Raw genomic sequence first — 8,541 nt, 5'->3', positions numbered from 1 at the left:
CACTCTCATCTATACCTATAATCCTTATGTTTGGTCTTCTCATTGTGTCCTGGATTTCCTGGATGTTCTGGGTTACAAGCTTTTTGAATTTTGCATTTTCTTTTTTTATTTATTGATATATTTTTTTATTTACATTTCAAATGATTTCCCCTTTTCTGGGTCCCCACTCCCCGCAAGTCCCATAAGCCCTCTTCCCTCCCCCTGTTCCTCCATCTACCCCTTCCCACTTCCCTGTTCTGGAATTCCCCTATACTCTTGCACTGAGTCTTTCCAGAACCAGGGGCCACTCCTCCATTCTTTTTGGACATCATTTAATATGTGGATTATGTCTTGGGTTTTCAAAGTTTCTAGGCTAATATCCACTTATCAGTGAGTACATACCATGATTGATCTTTTGAGACTGGGTTACCTCACTTAGTATGATGTTCTCCAGCTCCATCCATTTGTCTAAGAATTTCATGAGTTCATTGTTTCTAATGGCTGAATAGTACTCCATTGTGTAAATATACCACATTCTTTGACTGTTGAGTCAATGGTTTCTATGGTATCTTCGGCATCTGAGATTCTTTATTCTATCTCTTGTATTCTGTTGTTGATATTTGCATCTATGGCCCCTGATTTCTTCCCAAGGTTTTCTATCTCCAAAGTTGTCTCCCTTTGTGATTTCTTAGTTGTTTCTCCTTCTGTTTTTAGATCCTGGATGGTTTTGCTCAATTCTTTCACTTGGTTATTTGTGTTTTCCTGTATTTCTTTAATAAATTTTTGTGCTTCCTCTTTCATGATTTCTGCCTATTGACTCAGTTTCTCCTGCATTTCTTTAAGTGCTTTTTGTGTTTCTTCTTTATTGGCTTCTATCTGTTGACCCATATTCTCCTGAATTTCTTTAAGTGATTTTTGTGTTTCTTCTTTATTGGCTTCTATCTGTTGACCTATATTCTCCTGAATTTCTTTAAGTGATTTTTGTGTTTCCATTGTAAGGGCTTCTACTTTAGTCATGCTCCCTTGTATTCCTTTAAGAGATTTATTTATGTTCTTCTTGTGGTCCTCTAACAGCATCATGACCAGTGATTTTTAAATTCAAATCTTCTTTTTCTGGTGTGTCGGTTATCCAGGACTTGCTGTTGTTGGAGAACTGGGTTCAGATGCTGCCATATTGCCTTGATTTCTGTTAGTAACATTCCTGCATTTGCCTTTTGCCATCTGGTTATCTCTGGATTTAGTTGGTCCTCCTGTCACTGGCTGGTGCTTGGACCTCCTGTGGTACTCTAAGGCTATTTCAGTACCCCTGGGTGACTGGGTTTCCCCTGGCACAGATTGTTGATGTGCTGCCCTACTCTTGGGTGCTGTTGGAGTCCTAGTTTGCCTTGTCCTAAGCAATGCTATACTCAGGTTGTCTCTGTGTACCTGGTGTTGCCTGTCTGGTCTGCCCGGTAGTGAAGATGGTGGATGCCGTGATGACCCCCTCCAAGCACTGATCACTCTGTAGGGCAAACGGCCCAGGACAGGGCTTGCTGCTGGATTTCAAATGCTCTGTTGATGCTGGTTCTCGAATGCCCTGCTTCTACCAAATAACCTGCCTCTGTCTGTTCTTGAGAGAGTACCAGGAAGTAGGATCTTCCCCGTGTCAGATGTGGCACAGGTCTACCACATTGGACGGAAGGGGCAGTGGCGATTAACCTGCTCCTGCTGGTTCTCTAGAGAGTATCAGGAAGTGGGATCTTCCCCATGTCAGATGTGGCACAGGTCTCTGGTTGAGCTGGCTTCTTGGCTACAGGACCTCAGATTGCTGGGCTCCCTTTAACCGCATGACTCCCTGCAGGTCAGATGTTCCTCTGCAGGATATATGCTCAGGCATCTGTAGAGCTGCCCGTCTCCTTCATGTGGAAGGAACCCAAGAAGGCTGTGTCCTGAGCAATCCTTCACTCTGGTGTCCTCTGTGTATCTGGCTGAGCTCGCAGCTTTGTCACAGGATTCAAGATGATCCTGAACAAATCTTTATTTGCTTTTCATTGTTGATTGTTTCTTTAATTGGCCAAGTGCAGAAGAATTGCTGAATCATAGAGCCAGCCTTTGATTCTAAGAGCCCACTAACACTGCTTTAGCCAGTAACTCCAGTCTTCTCTTACTAATCATTCCTCTGGTTCCTGAACTTAACAGAATTCAGTCCTCTTCTCTATGTACCCAAAGTTGCTCAAAATTACATTCTTGAGCCCTGGTGACTTGTTTCTATCTCTTCCATCCACTCAAGATCAGCAGAACTTCTAAATGTACAGAACTCTGTTCTTTTTGTTATATTATTTGTCTATTATTTTTGTCATACCATATTTTTGATAGGGTTCCCCTTCCCTTAACTTGTCCAAGTTCCTCCCACCACCTCAAATTCACATCTTTTCTTGCTCTCTCTCTCTCTCTCTCTCTCTCTCTCTCTCATTAGGAAAAAAACACAAAACAAGTATTGAAAACTAAAAGAAGAAAACAATAATAAAACAAGGTAAAATAGAACCAAACCAAATAAACAAACAGCCAAAGAAAAAGCCTAAGATACACATGTAGACACAGGAGAGATGTTTCAGCTGTCAAATGCTAGACTTACAACGAATTTCAGTACTCTGTTCTTGTAAGACCCCGACCCTCAGTATTTACTTTGAGATGTCTTGAGTGAGAGACATCAAGATGTAGATCGATGAAAAAGCAAGAGGTTTATTTTCTGGTGTGTCAGTCAACCCTCAATCAGTCCCTCTAGGTGAGTGACGAGAAGGTGAACCCCGAATGGCTATTACAAGCAGTTTTTATACTTTTTAGGGGCTCAGGTTACATCAGCAAAGTTATAGTTCAAAGTTATTGGCTAAGCATATTGACCTTTAAATCTATTGACTAGCAAGCATGACACAAATTTGAACTCTACCTGGGACTTTCCAGAGGGTCAGGTGATTATCGGTCAGTACATTCTGAGAATTTTTTACTCAAGAATGTTCCTGTGGGTGGAGAATGGAACTTGGCCTAGTCTTGACCCCAGGTAGGAGCGGGGAGCTGTAAGGAGGGTGTGAGACTGCAAAAAGCTCTTAGGGTCTCTCATTCCAACCTTTTCTTGTACAAGCTCCAATCCTGGAGCTATGCCCAGGGGTCTTGGGTAACTAACTCATATTCTTCAGGTCCTGTTCTCAGTGTCTCATATTGTTAGTGCAGGACCACCATCTACACTGCTCCTAATCCCTCCTTTATGAAGGCTATAAGCTTGTTCAATATGCAGGGTCCAAATATCAACAATAGCAGGAGAACAATTAGGGGTCCTAACAAGGCGGATATGAGGGTGGTTAACCATGAGGAGGAGTTAAACCAAGACTCGAACCAGCCCTGACTCTGTTCTCTTTCTCTCTTCTGCTTGGCTAGCCCTCCTCTCACCTTGGCCATTGAATCCTTAACTAACTCCAGAATGGTCTGCAGTATGTGCCTCCTGATGTCTCACAACCCCATGTAGCACAGAAAAAGTGGTTTCCCTCCCCCAATACTGATGGGCCTACTGCTGGCTTCTCCCATCTTGGTGGGGGAACACATATATGGGGGGTTCTTTTCTTATTTGTTTTCTTATTGGTTATTTTATTTATTTACATTTCAAATATTATCCCCATTCCCAGTTTCCCCTCCACAACCCTCTCTCCCATCCCCTCTCCCCCTGCCTCTATGAGGGTGCTCCCCTACTCCTCTACCACTCCTGATACACTTCTCCCCTATTCTAGGTCATCAAGCCTCCACTAGACCAAGGGGCTCCCTGCCCAGTGATGCCAGATAAGGCAATCCTCTGCTACATATTCAGCTAGAGCTATGGGTACCCCCTCTGTACTCTTTGGTTGGTGGTTTAGCCCCTGGGAGCTTTGGGGGGTCTGGTTGGTTGATATTGTTGCTCTTTCTATGAGGTTACAAACCCCATTCAGCTCCTACAGTCCTTGCCCTACTTCCCCATTGGGACCCCTGTGCTCAGTCCAATGTTTGGCTATGTACATTTGCATCTGTATTGGTCAGGAATTAGCAAAGTCTTTCAGAAGACAGCTGTATCAGGCTTCTGTCAGCAATCACTTCCTGGTATCTGCAATAGTGTCTGGGTTTGGTGTCTGCCTGTGGGATGGATTGGATGTTTGGGCAGTCTCTGGATGCCCTTTTCTTCAGACTCTGCTCCACAATTTGTCACTATATTTTCTTTAGACAGGAACAATTCTGGGTTAAAATTTTTGGAGATGAATGGGTGGCCCCATCCCTCAACCGAGAGGGCATGCCTAACCTCTGGATATGGTCTTGAAAGGTTCTCCCTCCTTTGTTGGGTATTTCAGCTAATGTTAACCCTGTGAGGTCCTAGGAGGCTCATGCTTTCCTGGTGTCTGGGACTTTCTCTTTGCTATCCCTAGTTCCTCATCCATATGGGGGTGAGGGGGTTCTTGGAGGACACTCCTCAACTTCAGGTGTCTACACTGTAAGCCCCACCCTCCAAGGCCACTTCTGGATTAAGGTTTATATTCACAAGCCCCTCATTCTCCAGATTCGGTTAATTCCTCCCCCTATGTCTCTAGGATGGGGATAAGATCTTGAAGAGAAGTCTCATTCCAACAGAAGGTAGGACAGTGTGGGATGACCATAAATGAATAGGAAGCATCTCTGGATTCACTGTTCCTTGAGTAGTCCATTTTTGGTGCCAGTGGTTCCTTGGACCCAAGATTTTTTTCTAGGGAAAATATCCATCAGCTTAGAGGAGGACTAAGTGTTGAGCCCCTGTGTCCACCAGGACTTGAGTGGGTTTCCTCTCCACTCTCAGAGTTACCCTGGGTTTGGGAAGGGGAGTCTAAACCTCATCTCCCCTAATCACTGTTTTTACCCCGGGCTAACACCTTCACTGCTTTGGGGTACTTTTCCAAAGGCCTGGGATTTCCTACTCCCAGCTTCTGTTTATTGGGGCACTTTCAGGCCCCTCTCCTTGCAATATGTGCACTGCTCCTTTTCAAGAGGTTTTCTGTCTCTTTTTGATTGAACTCTATCTTCTCTGCTTTCCCTAACGACTGCAGCCAAGATTCTCTATAAATTCCTTTCCTGTTACTTTTGTTCATCCCCCTTTCATCTTCTTTCTTTCTCTTTCTCTGCTCTTTCTTCTCCCCTGTCTCCCTGTGATGCTGACTTTCTCAGCAACCTGCACTAAATCCCTCAATAACTTGCCCTGTAGTCCCTCTAGCCTTTGAAGCTTTTTCCTGATATCTCTCTCTACTAGCCTGATCTATAAAAGCCATAGTCACAGTAGCTGTGTTCTCCTCACTGCTGGGGTCATAGAGTGTATACTGATGGAATGTCTCTGTGAGTCGCTCTAGAAAGGCAATGGGAGACTTATCTGATCCTTGTCCAACCTCACGTACCTGGTCAAATTTGTGGGTCATCATGTGGCCCCCTTGAGACCTGCCAATAGAGCCTGGCAGTAGAACTTTAGGTTCCCTTTGCCTTCTTCCATATTACAGTCTCCTCCTAATGGGGAGAAACCCATTATCAGTGACAGCCTGGTCAATCAATAGTGGCCCCATGTCTGAGGGGACATTCTTTCTGGCTTCCTGCACTATTCTCTCTCACTCTTCAGTTGTGAAGAACACTCTCATGAGTTGTTGAATATCATCTCAGGTAGAATGATGAGTAAATAAAACAGTCTCAAAGAGATTAATTAGCTCCTTGGGATTATCTGAAAAGGTGGGGGCTGGGATGGGGTGTTGGTTCTTCTAGTTGCACAAGCTAGCTGAAGAGAAGGGCCAATATTACATAGCCTGATTGCCCTTATCATCTAGAGGTCCATATGTCCTCAGCAGGAGAGCCACTGTGGTATCAGGTGAGGTGGCTTTCAGACTTTGGGTCCTCATGGCCAGGACCAGAAAGTTAGTGGTCTCCTCCCATTCCTTCCTCTAGTAAATGTGGTACAACAACCCCAGTCCTGTATGGGCTAAGGATCCCAGGGCTGGTGCTGGTGCTGGGGGTAAGGGTAGGGGTATATGAAGGAAGAGGGTCTTGGAGCAACAGGCCTGCTGTTAAAGGCTCTTGGAGGACTGACTGATTCTCAGGTCTGGATTCCCTCCTCCCATGTTTCCTTTTTCCTGATGACCAGAACCTGTGAGGTAGGTCTTGGAGAAAGAAAGGCTTCTATCCATGGAGTGGGGGTCCTCCACTAGATTCTTCCAGGTAACTACATAGGGCACTTTATCTGAGTGCCCAAGGGATCCTTGCCTAAAGACTCTTTCCTATACTGCTTTGATCACCTGCAAGTCAAAGGTCCTTATGGGCAGCCACCCTATTCCAAAGGTGAGCCATTCGGAGGAGCAGAGAGTGACTAACTTGCCCTTGTTTACTACCACTGACAAGTTTTCTTCTCTCTCCCTAACTTCCCTCCAGTGGTTATCTTCTCTCTCCCTAACTTCCCTCCAGTGGTTAACTAGAATGTTTAATGGGATAGATTCAATTTGTCCCATGTCCAAAATTGTCATCAGTTCAAGTCCAAGAACACAGAACAAGATAATCAACACCAACAAACATGGGGAAAGACAATTGACACACAGTTTGCCCCTGCCACAGGCGCAGAAACCAGGTTATAGCAAGACTTGCTCAGCTCCCTCGATACTGTGTATCTTGCCATTTCCAAAAGGAGCAGAGTTCTTCTGACTCCCTCCAGGGGGCTTCAAGTGTCCTCCAGACTTCCCATAGTCACAGAGTTAAGGCACATCTACCCACTGCAGACTCTATGCTTGAGAGCCAAAGGTGAAAGCAGAAGACAGACAGACACTTACTTAGGCACCTGTTGCCTAAGTTGTCCTTTTCCCTCTGAACAGCCTAGTCAGAGGTTGCTCAGGGGTCACCTCAAATCCAGGGATGAACCTCAAAAGTAAGACACCCGACCCTTGGTCAGTGATACTTACTTTGTGATGCCACTAAGTGAGATACCAAGATGCAGATCGATGCAAAAGCAAGGAGTTTATTTTCTGGTATGTTGGGGTCAACCCTCAATCAGTCCCTTGAGGCAAATGACAAGAAGGCAACCCCGAATGGCTATTACTAGCAGTTTTTATGCATTTTAGGGACACAGGGTACACCAGCAAGGTTACTGTTCAAACTTATTGGCTAAGCTTATTGACCTTTAAATCTATTGGCTAGCAAGTATGACACAAATTTGAGCTCTACCTGGAACTTTCCAGAAGGTCAGGTGACTATCATGGTACATTCTGAGAAATTTTCACTCGAGAATGTTCCTGTGGTTGGAGAATGGAACTTGGCTTAGCCTTGATCGGAGGCAGGACAGGGAAGCTGTAATGAGGGTTTGGGACTGGAAAAGGCACTTAGGATCCCTCATTCTCAGCTTGCTGCGCAATGCTGGCATCTGAAGCTGGTACTTCCTGTTCAAAACCCTTTGTCCTTGGCATCTGGGATGTAGTCCTTTCCTGCCTCTGAAGTTGATGTCTTCTGTGGTCTGTGTCTGGCCTGCTCCTCTTCCATATCAACATTACTGCAATCCTGGTCTTTTTTTTGTGACAGTTGGTTCTGGTGGAATGGCTGGGCAGATACATAACTACAGTCTTCTATTTGGTACATCAGTGAATTCTAAAGCAACAAGCCTGTCTTCATTAGGGTTTTACTGCTATGAACAGACACCATGACAAAAGCAACTCTTTATAAGGACAGCATTTAATTAGGGCTGGCTTACAGGTTCAGAGTTTCAGTCTATCGTCATCAAGATGGGAACAAGGTGGCAACCAGGTAGGAATCATTCAGGAGGAGCTGAGAGTTCTACATTTTCATCTGAAGGTTGCTAGTAGAATACTGACTTCCAGGCAACTAGGATTAGGGTATTAAAGCCCACACCCACAGTGACACACCTATTCCAACAAGGCTATACCTTTAATAGTGCCACTCCCTGGGCCAAACATACAGCTAAGGCTATAGTTATGAATGACATTCATAGTGTGTTTTAAGAAAGCAGATGTTTAAGTCAAGTGTGACAAGAAGACAGACAAGCCACGATGGGGAAGGTGGTGTGAAGAAGCTGAGAAACAGTGGAGACAAGAACAATGCACAGATGTCCTTGTCAGAGCTTCATGCCCTTCCTTAAATCTTCATGGTGTGAAGAACAACACTCTGGCTTATCAGCTTGGCATTCAAAGCTCTAGAAAATGTAACACATTGGGAGCAGGTATTATCTATGTGTAGCTTTCAGTTTGACAGTAGTTACAGCTGTGCTGGGACCACAGCAGACATCCACCAATAGTCGTTCCACTTCAGCCTATTGTTCTCAGGGTCTGTCAGCTGTCAAAGGGGCTCACATCCAGAGCCCAGACTACATGGCTTAGATGAAGAGACCTGTTTACTGAGATGAAGATCATTTTGAAAGTCAAATCTTGTTAGTGAGCAAAACTGTTCAAGGTCCTTGTAATTATCTTACAAAGGTATTTTATAGATTGAATAGAGAAAAGTAAAGCACTGTAGTGTGAGAAGACAGGAATGACTTCTCTCAGTTGGCTCAAGGCTGCAGCAGAC

This window comes from Apodemus sylvaticus, chromosome 3, assembly GCF_947179515.1.
Source record: "Apodemus sylvaticus chromosome 3, mApoSyl1.1, whole genome shotgun sequence".
Classification (NCBI taxonomy): Eukaryota; Metazoa; Chordata; class Mammalia; order Rodentia; family Muridae; genus Apodemus; species Apodemus sylvaticus.
Note: the sequence above shows the minus strand (reverse complement) of the source record.